Source organism: Mustela erminea, chromosome 10 (assembly GCF_009829155.1).
Source record: "Mustela erminea isolate mMusErm1 chromosome 10, mMusErm1.Pri, whole genome shotgun sequence".
Taxonomy (NCBI): Eukaryota; Metazoa; Chordata; class Mammalia; order Carnivora; family Mustelidae; genus Mustela; species Mustela erminea.
The window spans coordinates 54,309,377-54,327,247 of record NC_045623.1 but is presented as its reverse complement, the minus strand read 5'-3'; the positions used below and the strand labels follow the sequence as shown (position 1 = coordinate 54,327,247).

Below are 17,871 nucleotides of genomic sequence, written 5' to 3'. Positions count from 1 at the left end.
TTATGATTTTTGAAGCTAGATAGTTCCTTTATGTACAAAGTGGGGATATACCTGCCTCTCAAATTTTTTTGTGTGAGAATTAAATAATATCATCCCTGCTAAATTGCCTAGTGCAATACCTGGCATAATGTAGACCCTCCTCCCCCCAAAAATGATCTTCTTCCCAAATCTCTTGAGAGTTCTAGAGTCTCAGTGGAAGGAAGCTTAAAAAAAAAAAAAAAAAATCCTTTCTGAAAGTAAGAGGCCACTGGGTGGGAGTGGGAGTGGAAGAGTCTTGTCCCAGGCCCTGGAGCTCTTCCTGTTTTTCACAAAAGCATGAATTAAAGAAACAACAAATGGAGTAATAGCAAAGCAAGAGAAGTTGCTCTTTATTTCTTTTTGACTTCCATTCCTTGCCTTCCTAATGTACCTTCTTCACTGTAGCTGAGATGCTTCTAGAAAATGTCCAGGTAACTTGACCATATAAATTAAGAATTGAGCTTTGAAGGTAAGATAAAGCTAAGATAGGCTAAGATAAAGATAGAGGCAAAAATCTTCAGTGGTTACACATTTTTGTAAGGACGAGTAAAATCTGGGAAGGTTCATTTCTTCTTTCTCACAATTATATAATTTCTCACAATTATTGAGTATCGATTATGAATTAGCAATTGTGCTAGATACTAGAGATACAGACATAGTACTGTTCAACTTGTTTGCAGAAAAATCCTTTTCCCTTACCCTCAACCCCTGAAATGTGACTGCAAACAAATATATTTACACAAAGACAAAACTCTTCCATACCGATCTATGACCATTGTCAGCCTTTATAATGATAGGAAGTCAAAGGGGGGAAATGCCAGAAAGTTACAGACAAAACAAATAGACTCATAAGAAAGAGGGAGGCTCAGTCCCTGAAGCCTCTGTGTTCCGCTTGCTCTAAGAGTGATCTTGGAGTCCTGGGCTCTGCGATGGAGCCCTGCATCTGGCTCCCTGCTCAGTGGGAGTCTGCTTCTCCCTTTCCCTCTGCCTCTCTCCCATTCCCCCCTGCTCATGTTCTCCCACTTACTTTTTCTCAGATGAATAATACAATCTTTAAAAAAAAAAAAAAGAAAGAAAGAAAGAAAGAAAGAAAGAAAGAAAGTGAAATCACAGGAATAAAAATACAGCATAGGGAATATATTCAATGGTATTGTAATGGTGTTCTGCGGTGACAGATGGTAGCTACTCTTGTGGTGAGCATAACATAAGGTATGGTCTTGTCACATAGCGGAAACTAATGTAATACTGGATGTCAAATATACTTCAAAAAGAAAGAGAATTTAATTTTTTTTTCCAAAAAAGTGAAATTTTAATCTTGATATCTTCATTGATTTTTTTTCTTCATTGATTCTTTTAATCATTTCTAGGCAGTATTTGAGACATATGCTTTTAGTCTTTTTATTTATAACAATTAAGGCAGACATGTCAATTCTTACAGTTTTCTTTTTGGTAACTAATATGAATTCAAGTGTTGTTTGACTTGACTGTGTTGAGATGCATACAATTCTTTATTTTTTGTGCACTAATTCCACTCTGGATTTTCTTACATTCAAATTTTTTTTTACCCCATCTTTTGTTGTTATTTTAAATTAATGTTTCCTTGCTAAGAGTCAAGGAAAATAAGTAGATAATCTATGCCTTTGGCTACTATACTAGATTTGCTGAGGATATTTTCCGTTGTGTAGTCTATCAGAAGCACAGCTTTTCACAAGACTTTTTAAACCACAGTTTAAAAAGATAATGATTGCAATTTTATAGGATTTTAGCCTATTCTTAAGAATAATAAGTATGGATATGTATTTTTTTAATAGCCCAAATTTCAGAACCCTTTCCATCTAATTATAAATGAAATGCCTATCAGAAATATTTATAAAAACACATATCAGTATATTTATGTTTAAGAACATTATAATCTATTTCTTCCAATTGTTTCCTTACTGTTTGATTTATAACCAACAGAATGCTCAAAGGTTCAAAAAGCCCCTAGAAGTCGTTCTTTTGGGATATGGCCAACTCAGAAGATGAAATATTATAGCTGCATAAATTATTAATACCACTTTAATCCTCTGTTTGAAACTGCAGTGTGAACCAGACTGTTTTACTGTGTAAACCACACCCTGGGAGCATGTTAAGCACCTTTTAGATGCTGCTTTAGTTCTCTCAGCACTTAGCACAGCGCCTCTGAGCACGCTAGGCTCAGTTATGCATGTTTCATTTGCTGGGTTCAGATCATTTGGGTGCATTTGATACACTAAATCTTTAATAGGTGAAGAGAGGCCCATAGTCAGTTCAACTCAACAAGCATTTATAGAACACCTAGTATGTAATCTGATCATGTCACTGCCATACTTAAAATCTTTTGATTATTCCCTGTAGTTTTCAGGATAAAATCCAACCTCCTTAATACAGAGTGTGAGGCCCTATGTAATCTATCACTAATGGCAGATATGTGACAGGCAGGCTCCCATGATGTAGGAGAGGTCCTACTTCTCTGACAAATGGAGTTAATATATCTCATCACATTTCCCACAGAATAGACATGGTCTTGGAATCCTTCCTTCTCAACACAATGTTCCAGGCAGCTACCACCAAAAGACCAGAGTTCTAACCTATTTGCTAGTCTTGCAGGCTATCTCTAGTCTTCTGAACATCACCAAACACCACGTGCTTCACGGACAGAAAATGACGTTTAGTTCCCTAAACACGCAAGCTTTTCACTCTTAGCTGCCTTTGCATATGCTGGTCCCTCTCCCTAAAATAATCTTCCTCCTTTTCCATGTTTAGCTAACTCTTACTCATTCTGCACAATTCAGATCAAGCTTCACCTCCTTAGTCACATTCAGATGCCTTTCTTCTGTGCTCTCAGGGTAATCTGCACTTAGCATTTTAAATACTTTTAGTATTTTATCATGCTGAATCATAAGCATTCATTGCTTGCCTCTCTCCCTGTCTAAAATGAAATTCTTTGAGAGGAGAAGTCATGTTTAATTTCACTTCGTATCTCAGGAGGTCCCCACAGAACCTGGTGCACAGTAGGTTTTCAATAAATGTTCAAGAACAAGTGTTCTGGTCATTGAAACACATTCCAGGAAATCAAAAGAGAATAACGTATAAGAACAGGAAATACTTATTGAGCACTTACAACGTGCCAGGCCCAGCTCTGAGCACTTGACATAGATCATGTTGTTAAACCTCACAGTGACAGACCTTCAGAGTAGATTCTGTGATTATCTTCCTTTGGTTAAGTGAGAAAACTAAGACCCAGGCCAGGTGACTTGGCCAGGGTGACATTGAGACACGTGGTCTGGCTCTGGCGCTCCACTACCTGGGCCCTGCATGGACTCTGTCCTCAAGAAGTTCAAAGGTTGGTAGAGGGTGATAGACAGATATGTGGTTAAGCACTATGTACAGGATGGAAGGACTATAATAGCTTAAGCACAACATAAAGAGTAGCACAGAGGAGGGACAGATTAACGTGGTAGAGGGTAAAGAGACAAGGGTTCAGGAAACGCTTCACTAAAGGAATAGTACTCAAATTAGGGTTTGTGGGGTTTTTTTTAAGATTTTATTTATTTATTTGTCAGACAGAAAGTGAGAGCACAACTAGGGGGAGTAACATGCAGAGGGAGAAGCAGGCTCCCCACGGAGGAAGGAGCCCCATGGGGGTCTCAGTCCCAGGAGCCCAGGATCATGACCTGAGCCGAAGGCAGACACTAAACCTACTGAGCCACCCAGGCACCCTTCAGATTAGGTTGGAAAGACTACAAAGAGCACATGAGATGGAGACCCGAGGAAAGGTATGCCATGTAGATAGAAGAGTTCATGCAATGCACAGCAAACGGAAACAGGGTAATGTTTGGGCACAGGACGACAAACCACATAGCTTGCAGAGCCCAGAAAAAAATGGAAATGCGGGGCCCCTTGTTCATCAATTATTAAGAATTTCAAACCACTATAGCGGACCATTAAATCAAATAGCTCTTCTAGGCTCAGGGTCTTATGTGAGGACACAGGTTGCACCTCCCTGAAGCCAGCCAGACCCATTGGGCACCATAAATGCTCCAGCATGGCTGGAACAAGAAGTACCTGAGGGCATAAGTACTTTATGAGACAGGAAATGACACCGGGGAGGCCAGTGGAGGTCAGAGCATTTGCTATGCTGTGCAACCTGGACTTTGCCCCATAGTTAAAGGAAGCCATATAGAGGTTCTCAGCAGTGATGCAACCTGATTGGATTAGTTTGCAAAAAGATACTTCCGGCACTCCCATGGGGACTCCCATAGGGAGGAAAGGGGTGGGAGGAAAGGGGTGGGAGGGGGGCACAGCAGCTGTAGCAATTATATGGGGCCAGAGAGGCTCAAGCCTTGAACTTATGTTTTTCAGTGGGGATGTCTAAGAAATGAGTAGGAGCACATCTTGTAGGAGTTAACACTCTAGGTGCACAAGGAGTCTGTGAGGAAAAAGGATTGGACGGACCCAAGGCTCAACAAAGGGTGTGGGGTTCAGAAGAACACAGCATTTTGCTTAGTCCTGCCAGACCAATTTGAAGTAGGGCTTGATATAATTACTTAGCATCATTTGAATCAGGGGCACCTCCAGTTCTGGAGAAGGAAAATGCACAAACTGTAAGAAAAGTTTTTGTGTGGATTTCCATTTTTCCAACTCCCACAAGCAAAAAGGCACATGAAGAGTCTATTTATTTGTTTCTTGATCTCCTTCCAAAGAACCATGGTTTTTTGGGTCACTCAAATTTTCCCATGAAATAGAAAAAGAAATAATCCTTAAACCCTTCCGATGTGATTTCTCAATTGCCAAACTGTTCTCAAGAAGCTTCCTGAGTTCTCTTTGGCTTTCTGGCACTATTTGAATGTGATCTCCAATATAATAAGGATAAAATTAAATAACACATTAGTGCTTTGGAAATGGAAGTTCAGTGTAAATACGGCAGTATTAGTTTCATTTACACAAAGACAGTAAACATCCAGATCCTGGGAAGCTGACGATGATTCACACAACTAAATTACTTCTCCTTAACCCTCTGATGGTGTGTTCTATTTAGTTTTCAAGTTTCAGCCCATTTGTAGAAATTCTAATCATATTAACCTCCTTTTGTCACCTCTTGGCTGCTAAAACTTAAGGAACCAGAATATCAACATACAGAAACTTAAAACATCAAAGCCTGGACCTGCCCACAAAGCCATCGTTATCTTTATTTAAAAACTATATTTTAAAAATGGGAACATTGCAGATTGTACTTGGGCTCACAATCTGGTTTCAGGGCTCACTGTCACTTTTAAACCATTTCTTTAATGTTCTAAGTGCTCCTAAATAGGACAGCAGTCATCTAACAACATGCTAAGAATGGGGCAGCTTGGTGTAGCTGGAAGGTCATGGGCTTTCATGGGAATGAGGGTTGGTACAAGTGTGATTTGGGGCAGGTTATTTAACCCTCAGTTCCCCTGGGCTTGAAGTGGGTTTATATCTGCATTGCAAAGTTAGTATAGGGCTGAGGGAGCCCTCGGATGTGCAGATTAATGTCCCAAAGCAGACTTGCCATACAGTGAAGTTTCCTGAGTAGGCTGTGTGTGTCTTTGATACCCCTATACTCTCTACACAATTCTCCTTGCTTGGTTCTGAGAATACCTGAGTACATTTCTTCCCTTTGGGTGTAACCAAGTGGTAAGATTCCAGCTTCAAAACACCAGAGTCACTGAGACTGAAGTCTGCTCTGCTGGGGTCAGACCCTGAGATACAACCAGTACTGGGAAACTCAGAACCTTCATTTCCCAGGTAACTGAGGAACTCTTCTTTTTGTCTCAGGAACTGCTTTTTAGCCTTCATATTTAGTGTTTACTAGTAATTTCCACAGAAGTCTTTCCCCGCCTCCCTGACCTCTCCAAGTGATCAGATCCCCTGCTATAAACTGTCATAGCAACCTATAATTGCTTCTTTGTCGAACTCATCACAATTATAACTGATCAATTAATTCTGCAATTAGTTGTTTCACGTGTGTCTTCTTCAACAGAATGTGAACTCCACTGGAGCTCTGTCTTGTTCATCACCATGGACCCAGCTCCTGGGCAAACTTCTTGACTGTGGTAGGTGATTAACAACCACGTATGACTAAGTAAGTGAGTGGAGTTGGACCCTTGTTAACTGATTTGGATAAACACATGTATTATTCACAGACATAAATGATATGAATTAGTTTGCTTGATTCATATGTGTACTCTTCAAACAAAGGACTCGTTTTTATACACAAGGACATTTGTGATTGGTGATCATTATAGGACACTTACGGAATTGCTTTTGTTGTCATGGGGATGACTTGTGCGCATCGAGCCACACTCTTTTCCTTAATCCTTATTGCGTCCAGTGAGATATGCTTATCACTTAGTGAGACAAATGATGGCAGTCCTCCTGTAGTGTGCAAGTGAGGAAGAGAATAGAGATGGGAGACACTTCTTCCAAATCCAGCTGTGGTAGTACCTTTCATCTTGCCTACAGACACTGAATATGTCCGACAGCAATTTCCTTAGGATGCTCAGCAATGAAGCCAATGAGTGGGTGGTGGGGGAAAGCAATCAATGGTGAAGAATTATCATGTAGAAGGCATTGAACTCACTGACATTAAGATTATCCCCCAACTATGGTCAAAGAAACGGAGGTTCCGAGATCTTAAATAAACTTCCCCAGGTCACACAGCTAGGACCCAAAGGAAAAATTACTGATAGAGAGTGCAAAGAAAATACTGGAAAAGGGCCAGGAAGAAAGTAATAGGGGAAGCAGAGAACAATAGGAGCAGCCCAGTCTACAGAAGCTAAAAACAACCTCATTTCTCTAAGAAATTCCAATTGCAATGACTGACTCTGTGACCCATCCTATCTCTCTGATATCCATCCCATTACTTGTAAAGAGCAAACACTCAAGATATGTGGGGTCTAGGAGGCAGGGAAAAGGCAGCCCTACCTTCGAGTCACAAGTATCAGTAATTACCTTAGTAGAGATGAATTATCAGACACCTGAAAAAGATACTAGGACTGTTGGAAGAAAGGGAGGAACACAGGCAAGATCAAAGAAGAGCTCCCAAGAGAAAAGGGGGTGGGCATAAAAATCCTCCCACCATCACCATTGCCCTACACCAGCCACTCCAGATCACCAGCTTGTGCTCAGGTGTGCAATGGACACATCATAGACCCATGATTTGGACCCCACTCAACAGAGGTCTGACTCTCGCCAGGGCCAGTCTAGAAGCGTGACTTCTTTTGCATATTGATCTGAGGAAAAAAAAAAATTAAATGGGTCTCCCATCAACCCAGCTGCTCATGCTAGTACCTGGAGTCACTGCTGACACCTCTACTCATTTTTTCATCACAGCCAAGGCTCGGTTCCACCCTGAATATGCCTTAACTCCACTTCTTTTCTCTCCCTCTGCTGCCATCCTCTCTGGGCCCCTCCCTGCCATTCTGTCTCCCGGGCTTTACACTAGTACCGCAACCTCTTGACTGGTCCTCCTGTGTCTGCCCTTGCCTTCGTCCAAGCTGTTCCCTCTCTATCCAAGAGCCAGAATGATACTTTAAAAACACAAAATCGGGGTGCCTGGGTGGCTCAGTGGGTTAAGCCGCTGCCTTCGGCTCAGGTCATGATCTCAGGGTCCTGGGATCGAGTCCCGCATTGGGCTCTCTGCTCAGCGGGGAGCCTGCTTCCCTCTCTCTCTCTCTCTGCCTGCCTCTCCATCTACTTGTGATTTCTCTCTGTCAAATGAATAAATTAAAAAAAAAAAAAACACACAAAATTGACCGTGTCCTTCCCCTGCTTAAAATCCTTCAAGGGCTCCCTTGGTTCTTCTTGGGATAAAATATCAACTTCCTGTGACAACCAACAAGGTCCCGTCTGCGCCATCTTCTTGACTAACTCTGGAGCCCCATCTGCTGCTTCTTCACTCTCGCTTCTCTCATGTTTCAGGCTCACCAAGCTCACTTCTCTTTAATCCCTCGCTTGAGCCATTCTGTCTGCCTCTAAAACACTGCGAATATCAGTCTTCCTGACAATACGCATTGTGAGGTCCATGAAGTTAGACACCATGTCTATCCTTTTTAGGGACCAGTGTCTATCATTCTGTCTCCAGGACTTGAGCATAATCCATGGCACATAGTAAGAGGTCAGCAAATATTTGTTGGAAGAGTGTGGACTGTGTAACTGAATAACTGAATATCCACTTATTCAGTCCACAAATATTTCTTGAGTCAGTACCTTCGTGAGGTAATGTGCAGGTTACTCAGGATACAGTGAACAAAAGGAACACAGTCCCTGACCTCTTAGAGTTTACAGTCTAAGAGACTTTCCCCTTTTTTCTACTGAAATAAAATAATGGCTCTAAGATCTTATAAAATGTTGGCTATTATCTTGTTCTTCTCTGAGTTTTCTTGATTTAGCTCTTAAATTCTCTTTTCCATGCTTTCTCTAATATTTTTTTCATCTCCTCACTGACAAGGTCAGGTATTTAAATGCAAGGAAATGTTTCAACTTCTTTATTTAATTTTAGGTCCTATCATAGTCTACACAGAAATTTCTTTTAAAAAAAAACTGTGCTTTTTAAAAATTTTTTATTAAAAAGTGGCATGCTCATCTATGTTAGAAATCAGAACAGGAGTGCCTGCGTGGCTCAGGTGGTTAAGTGTCCAGCTCATGATTTTGGCTCAGGTCACGATCTTGGGGTTGTCAGATCGAACCCTGCATCAGGCTCAGCGCTAAGGATGAAGCCTGCTTAAGATTCTCTCCCCCAGTCTCTTTCTGTCCCTTTCCCCTTCTAAGAAAAATAGAAATCAGAACAGTGGTTGCTTATGGGATGTGGGGATTGACTGGTAGGGGGTAAAAGGCAACTTTCTAGGAAAATGGAAATGTTATAAATCTTGATTGGGGCTATATCATTTCGGAGTTATATCTTCATTGGACTTTATATTTTTTTCTTTTTTTAAAAGATTTTATTTATTTATTTGAGAGAGAGACAGTGAGAGAGAGCATGAGAGGCGAGAAGGTCAGAGGGAGAAGCAGACTCCCCAAGGAGCCAGGAGCCTGATGCAGGACTCGATCCTGGGACTCCGGAACAATGACCTGAGCCGAAGGCAGTTGCTTAACCAACTGAGCCACCCAGGCACCCCATTGGACTTTATATCTTGATTGGGTTACATGAGTGTATGGATTTGTCAAAATCATTAAATTTTATACTCCTACTCTGTGTCTTTCACAGAAAGCTAGCTTTACCTCTACTAAAAATATTTTTACGAAAGTAACACATGCTTGTTTTAGGAAACATTATCAAACAAAAGTAAGTAAAAATAAGACAATCAACATGGCCTGCAATCCCATCACTCAAAGAGGAACATGTTTACATAGTGATGTATGTCCCTCCACATCATTTCATTTTTCACATGCAAATATACAACATGGATTCATACGGAATGTAGTGACTCCTAATTTTTTTTTTTAGAAACAGTAACCTGAGAACATACACAAAAGTTTCTTTATAATTACTTCTTAATGGATTAATTTCCTAAACTAAGTAAACATCAGGATCCTCAATTTGTTTCCAAAACTTTTAGAGCCCACTTTTCATGCATCACCCTCAACAATGCTTATTGAATGTGAAATGCCATTTCTCAAGAGGGCTCTTGACCAGGAATATCTTCAGGCTATGGTGCTAAGATGGCTAAATCCTAACTACTGGACCATCACACCAACAGTACATCTTTAAGTTGGTACCAGATTTACAGTGATTTACTAAAATTCACTAAGAACATTCTAGTGACAAAGTACATTAAACATCACCTCAGAATTCATTCTTCTGTCCTCCTCAGATTATTAAGCTGTTATGAGATCCAATTTATGGCATGTTCCTCTTATATTTATTGTTTAATTTGGGTAGATTCTAATTCAGTACAGGGACCCATGTAATTGCATGGCTAGGCTGTTGTGATCTACAGCTCCATAAAATTTACCACTGCATGAGATCATACACGCAAATCTCACATTTATCTCAGAAATTCAAACCACATCAAACTTGAGACATAATATTTGAAGTCAACAAAGCCACAGCCCACCTCTAACACTTCCTAAAAATCTATTGCTAAATCTAGTTCACCAAGTAGACATGTGGGAAAATATTCCAGTGGGTCCTTTGTCAGTTTCCCGATGGTGATACATAGACTCCCACAGAAGGAGAATTACTTGAAACTACCCAGAAAATTAGAAAAGTAAGGACTAGAAGCAAAGATCTGTGAGAAAGAGAAACGTCTTTAGCTTTACACTTCTGGCAAGCGATAAAAGGCAGCTTTAGTGACAGCAGCCAGATGGAGATCAAATGACAACTGTGAGTTCATAATGGTCTCCAGCGTTCTGGCAAGCACGGGGGCAGTAGGGGAAGTGGGAGGGGACAGCTTTACTGGTACTACAAGCCAATCTGGTGCACATCAGCGTTATCTGACGTCAGCTAAAACCAGTTCTGAGGCACTGCATTGGGACCAGCTGTTAGATACTGAAAGCACCCGGGCCTGCCTCTCTGTACTCCGGGGCTCCCACCCATAACATTTACAGGACGCTACCAGTTAATTTATGTTCCCTACAGCAGGGAGGACCCAGATGTTGAGGCTGCAGTTGCCCATTTGAAAGGAGGTCACAAATACAGGAAGCTTTCAGAGGATAAAAGAAATGTGAGGGTATTCTACAACTTGAGAAACTCATTGTTCTGTACCAAACACATGAGCCCAAGTTCACGGGCACGCGCGCACACACAGGAAGGGTTGGAATAACATCAAGCCCGGTTCCTTAGCGTGCAGAACTACCTCATTGCCGCTAGCAGAACTGCAGAGAGGTCTAAAGGGCACAAACGCGGAAAACTTGGTTCGTCGGCAGTTAGAGCGGGAACATGTATATTGGATTCATCTGGAGCCGTATTAAAATGCAGTGGAATTTTTTACAGCGTTAGGTGGGACAGGGAAGCCCAGTGCTTTTACCCTCTCCCGTAATGCCTCAAATGTGAGAGAAAAGGGAGATATGATATTTGACTCAGATAAAGGACTTTGGAAGGAAGAAAATTAGAATGGGAATTGGAAAACGGGCACTGTGTAATTAATATATATGGCATTCTAGGCTCTGTGCTTTGTAAATGCTGTACAGAGAGTATCTCGTCAGCTAAACTTATGAGATGGGTACTATTATTACTCAGGAAAGAGATCAGAACGGGTGGGTGACTTGCCCAAGCCTGGCTCCGGAGCCGGGATTCTGGTTACAACGCTCTGATACTGCATGAACCACAGCGGTTCTAGACGAAGAACTTAGCTCTGTGGCTAAGAAGGTAAGATCTGGAGTCCCACAGATGTGCGCCTGCATTTTGGTCCTGCCAGTTAGCTGTGGGGCCTTTGAGCTAGTAACTAGCTTCCCCATCTCCAAAAGGCCCTATAGCTTCTTCAGCAATAAAATGAAGATAACTGTAGCCTCCTCAAAGAGGGTCATGACAGTCAAGTGATGTCATATAAATAAACATCTTATCCTAGTGCCAAGTGCATGATAAGCATTTAACAAATTTGCTGTTTTTATGAATAAATCACAAGTCGAGTTAGAAATGTTCTGAAACATCCCTGTGTAATTTGCTGTTACACACAGATTTCAGAAGAAAAATCTTCCAAAGGGATACACATGGGTTGAAATTTTGATTTCTCAGACCCCTGGAAACTGAGCTAATAAGGGTTTTTAGGTTAAACATTAGGTTATTTTTATAAACGAAAACTTAGAAAAGAGTGAAGGGGACATGTCATGGATGATAAGAAGTAACTCGAGGAAAAGTAAATTGCAGAGTATTTCCAAGGTCCCGTGCTTATGGGCTCTTCTCAGCCAGAACCAAAGAAATCAGGATTTACGTTGTGGTTGGATGGAAGGCGGGTGTAGCTTCGGGATCACAGATGGACTTGTTTTGATAGTTTATGTAAAAGATATAAATCCAAACTTATAAAATAGAGGGTCCAGTTGCCAGGGATAATGAGAGACACGCCAAATTAACCAAACTTAATTCAAATGGTCATTAAGCAATGACCCCACCTGGTTTTCACTCGTTTTACCATCTGTTGTAGCTGTTTCTTTTCAGAAGGGAGAGTTCCCACTAGCTCCCAGGTGCGACCTGTTTATTAAGACACAGTGCCAAACCATACTCCGTAGCATTTGGTAACCAGGCAATATATTAAGGTGAAGAAGGCAAGTTGTAACATAATCTCAACAAACTTATTGCAATGGGTTGAAATTTTTGAAAATTGATATCAAAAACAGAAGAATACAAATGCGTTTTTTGATTCTTGACACAGATTACTTGGTGATTAAATTGGTCAGGCCCAGAAAAACATTTCTGTGGTAAAGTAAGATAGAAGTTTTTCAGTGGCTGTGGAAATTATAAAATAATTATAGAATAACAAAATTATTAAGCGAAAAGAAAATGCTACAGCTGGAAGTGCCTTACAGGACAAACTTTTTAGTTTCCAACTGTGACTAACGTGTGTCTCAGAGACTATGGGTTGAGCTGGGAGAGAGGATGAGAGGAGGCTGAAACCTGCAGAACTCTACCTCCCCTACCCCAGCCCTCTCTGGCCACTGCAGCGAGAACACTTCTGCTTTTTTCTATCTATATGTAAGGATTGTGCCTACTATTTGTTTTGGAGGGAGAATTCTAAAAAACATTTTTTTAAATAGTTGACAGATGGGGAAACTGAGGTATAGAGAGGGTGAGCAGCCTGCCTCATGTGCGTCATTCAGGCCACATTCTTAAAAGGACATCAAATTAGATTTGTGTTGGCTGTGCCTGCCAAGTAGCCACATAAATCTTAAATTTACAGCGTTATTTCAAAATTTCCCTAACATACAGATATAAAAGGTAGACAACCATATGAATCTATAAACAGGCCTTCTGGTATCTGATGGTGATGTTTTCCTAGAATAGGGAGGGATGGCTTGCCAAGGGTGGTGTTTTAGCTGAGAAAGCAAGCTTTCTGACACATTTCTGCTTAGTGGTCAGCGATGATAATACGCCCTCCCCCTCCTAGATCTGAAGGGCATGAGCTAGAACATATGGCAAAAATCCTTATAGGTCAACAGCAGAATGTTAAACACAATCCATCACTTTGCCACAAACTGATATGGTCCACAGAGCACAGGAGTAAAGTGTTCATAATGGGCAGCCAGATAACAGTCTGCTCACCACATTCTTTGGTTGCTAAAAAGGAGGCCACTTTGGACCTTTACAGTATAAAGTCAAACAGTAGCCAGAGTACTGTCAGACATCCTCCAAGACCAGCCATCCAGAAATGGGTGCTTCAAAAGACCAGGTCCTCGACCCTCTTTGAAAGATCAGTCTTAGAGGGTTTAATTGTAAATTATCTTGTTTAATACCTTCCAGATCTTGAGACTGACATTTCATTGCCAAAGTAAAAGAGAACCAAAGCAAAATGTAAAAATGTATATTATGTACAGAACAGATCTTACAGGCAATTTCAATTTATACTGGCAAAAATTTTCAGTGAATAGAGATTAAATGCTTATAAGCAAGCACTGATGTGTAAAAAAAAAAAAAAAGGTAAAATTTTTAAATAGTAGAGAATGCTCTTTAAAATAAAAAAAAGAATGCTCTTATTTTCCTTTACCTTTTATTTCTTTTGTTTGCAGTGTCCTAAATGATATTCAGTTTCTTTAAGTTCATCTCCACTGTGTTTCTTGTATGTTGCTTCTATAACAAGACACCCAATCTTTGCCCTTTTAAATCTCCCACTTCAAAACTCACCTTCATAAAACCGTTCAAGGTCATTTTCCTCGTCATTATAATCTCTTTATGCTACATTAAAAGAACAAGACTTGAAGCTTGGTAATTAAGGACCTTTTAATCTATTGGGTTTTATATGTGTATACAGTACAGACTGGAAGAGGTCACAAATCCTCAGTTTACAAAATGAACCAGTTTATAGCTCCTAAAGAAAATACTTTAAAAATTTTCAGGCTGGGGGTAGAGAAAGTTTCTGGAAGAATATAGAACGCAGATAAAGATGCATAACTCTCTGTAGTTCAAAAATAGTGTTCGATCAAGACATCTTCCTTTCCAATATACAGGGAGACCAAAAGTTGATTTATAACTTTAAGTTCTGTTTGCTAATTACATCTTTAAACCTACACAACTTATTCATTCAACAATGTCTAATTTGATATTTATTGAGGGTCCACACTGTGCCAGGCACTATTTTAACCACTTAGGGACCAACCAGTGAATAAAACAAATCCTACTGCATTGATTTTATACTGGGGGATTAGAGTAGGCCAAGGGGGTAGCTACATGATAGACAACACACAGAAGTAAGGCAAGGGAAACAAAAGCAAAAATGAACTATTGGGAGTTCATCAAGATAAAAACCTTCTGCATAGCAAACAGCCAAACTAAAAGGCAACCTATGGAACAGGAGAAGATATTTGCAAATGACATATCAGGTAAAGAGCTAGTATCCAAAATCTATAAAGAACTCAAACTCAACACCCAAAAAACAAAAAATACAGTCAAGAGATCTCGGACAGAAGACATGAATAGACCTTTCTCCAAAGAAGACATCCAAATGGCCAACAGGCACATGAAAAAATGTTCCACATCACTCAGCATCAGGGAAATACAAATCAAAACCACAGTGAGATGCCAGTCAGAATGGCTAAAATTAACAACTCAGGGAAACAACAGATGTTGGCAAGGATGAGGAGAAAGGGGAACCCTCTTATATTGTTGGTGGGAATGCAAACTGTTACCGCCATTCTGGAGAACAGTTCTGAGGTTCCTCAAAAAGCTAAAAATAGAGCTACCCTATGATCCAGCAATTTCACTATTAGGTATTTAGCCAAAAGATAAAAAATAGTGATTCAAAGGGGCACATGCACCCCAATATTTATGCGGCAATGTCCACAGTAGCCAAACTGTGTAAAGAGACCAGATGTCCATCTACTGATGAATGGATAAAGAAGATGTGGGATACACACACACACACACGCACACACACACAAATATATATATTTTATATATTAGAATATTACTCAGCCACCAAAAAGAATGAAATCTTGCCATTTGCAATGATGTAAATGGAACTAGAGGATATTATGCTAATTGAAATAAGTCAGCCAGAGAAAGACAAATACCGTATGATTTCACTCATAAGAAACAAAACAGATGAACATAGGGGAAGGGAAGGAAAAATAAAATAAGATAAAAATGGAAAGGGATGGGCGCCTGGGTGGCTGAGTGGGTTAAGCCGCTGCCTTCGGCTCAGGTCATGATCCCAGGGTCCTGGGATCGAGTCCCGCATCGGGCTTTCTGCTCAGCAGGGGGCCTGCTTCCCTTCTTCTCTCTCTGCCTACTTGTGATCTCTCTCTGTCAAATAAATAAATAAAATCTTAAAAAAAAAAAATGGAAAGGGAGGCAAACCACAAAAGACTCTTAACTATATGGAACAAACAGGATTGCTAGAGGGGAGCTGGGTTGGGGGATGGGGTATTAAGGAGGTCACTTGATGTAATGAGCACTGGGTCTTGTATGCAACTGATGAATCCTAAATTCTACCCCTGAAGCTAATAATACATTATACGTTAACTAACTTAAATTTAAATAAAATCTATCAATCGATCTATCTATTAGAAAGTGATCAGGGATATAATTCGTTAAATAAAGAGGGAATGGAGTTTAGGAGATCAGTAATGCTGGCTATTGCAACTTGAGGTCAGGGCAGGCCTCATTAAGGGGAGTGAACAATGTGGTTATCGGGAGAAAGAATATTTCAGGCAAGCAGGCAGTACAAAGGCCCTGGGGCAAAAGGAAAGTCAGTGTGGCCAGAGGGGGATGAGCATGAGAGAGAATAGTAAAAGATGAGATGGAAGTAGGGATATGATATAATTTTTTTCATGACAGCTTTCTTGAGATATAATTCACATTCCATATAATCCACCTACATATGCTATTTAGTGGTTTTTAATATATTGTTCCAATTTTAGTATATGTGCTGCCAAAGCAAGTACAGTGGTTTTTAATATCTTAATAGAGTTGTGCAATTGTCACTACCATCAATATTAGAACATTTTTATCATGATGAATAGATTTTGTAGATTCTTGTAAGCCATAGTAAGCACCTTGGCTTTTACTCTCAGTGAAAAGAGGGTCCATTATAAGTTTGGGCCAGCGAATTGACTGTGATTTGACTTGCTATTTATAGAATCACTTTGGCTGCTGGACATGAGCAAAGGAAGGGCAAAAGCAAAGAGAGAGATCAGTTGTTGCAGTGATCCAGGTGGGAGATGATGGTGGTAGCAGTGGCAGCCCTGAGAAATGGTTGAATTATTTTTCATTTTGAGGTAAGCTGATAGGATCTGCTGACAGACTGGATGTGGGTTGTGAAGGAAAGAAGTCGAGGATGACACCATGGTTTGTAGGCTGAACAATGGGAAGCATGGAATTGCCATTGACCTATAGGAGGATAATCAGAAGGTCAACTTTTGTCATTTTAAGTTTGAGATGAGTATTGTATATGGAAACAGAGATGATGAGTAAGCCTGAGGTTCAAGAATGATGACAGGCCATATTGGAAGTTTATGTGGGAGTCATCAGCATATAAATGTTTAAAGCCAGGGATGAGGTCGTTGTAAAAATGAGTATAGACTGAGAAGAGAAGAGGTCCAAGGATGGAGCTATTAAGAGATAGGAAGAAGAAAACTTTGTGATGAAGTGATGGGTGAAAAGAATTATCTCTTCTCTTTCAGAGATAGAAAATTCAGAATCCTTTTCAAGGTACCCGAACAAACTACCATTGGCCAGTTACCACCTCAGACCACCTATGTTCCTCAACCAGTGATTGGTCTACCATTCAGAGACATTCACAGAGAGACCATTCCTACTCTAATAGAAACCTTCTGACATTACTTCACTCAGTGAGGAGGTGAGGAATGGAGCGAGGGGGTTCTTGAAGAATGTTCTAATGAGTCTCTTCCCTTGATACCTCAACTGGGTTGTTCCTTCATAGCTGGTGAGATGGGAACAGGTGATGTCAACACAAGGTGTTTGGAGTAAGGCTCAAAGCAACAGCAGGACTCCACTCTCATGAATATAAATAACTGAAGAGAATTTGCATAGGGTAAGGATTTATTGAACACACAAGATGGCACTAAGGGGATTGAATTAGGTTTTGATGGTATGTAACAAATTACCCAAACTTCATGGTTTAAAACAACACTCATTTATTATTTCACAGTTTCTACAGGTTACAAGTTCAGGCAGAGCTCAGTTTGGCTCTCTTCTCAGAATTTTACAAGGCTAAAATCAGTGTTACTCAGGCCTACATTCTCCTCTGAATGATCAACTAGGGATGGATCCATTTCTAAACTCCCTCAGGTTGTTGGCAAAGTTAATTAGCTTGCCATTGTAGAATTCATGAAAATTGCTCCTTCAAACCAGTGATGGAGAATCTCTGATGCTTCTATTCTCTCTTCAGAGAAGGCCTAAGCCCTCTCCTAAGGGTTTACATGATTAGGTCAGGTCCAACTAGTATAATCTCCCTTTCAATTAACTCAAAGTCAGCTGATTAGGGACCTAATTACATCTGCAATCCTTTCACCTTTGCCATAGAATGTAATACCATTGTGGATGTGTTAGTGCAACACCACTGCCATATTCAAGTGGTTAGAAACAAGGCATAGGTTCTGTCCACATTCAAGGGAAGAGGATTATACAGAGCTTTATACCAGGGGTTAGAGATCATGGAGGTCATCTTAGAATTTGCCTACCACAGTGATGGTCCAAGA

General features: G+C 40.4%; 1 long non-coding RNA gene across 1 annotated transcript in view; it reads left to right on the top strand.

Moving 5' to 3' along the window:
* The window catches only part of LOC116567448, a 72,893-nt gene extending 55,580 nt beyond the window's left edge, over window positions 1-17,313 (top strand). The window contains exons 3-4 of the long non-coding RNA XR_004276223.1: window positions 6,044-6,116; window positions 16,834-17,313. This is a non-coding gene — a long non-coding RNA (uncharacterized LOC116567448). The remainder of the gene's footprint in view (window positions 1-6,043; window positions 6,117-16,833) is intronic.
* The last annotated feature ends 558 nt before the right edge of the window (window positions 17,314-17,871 follow it).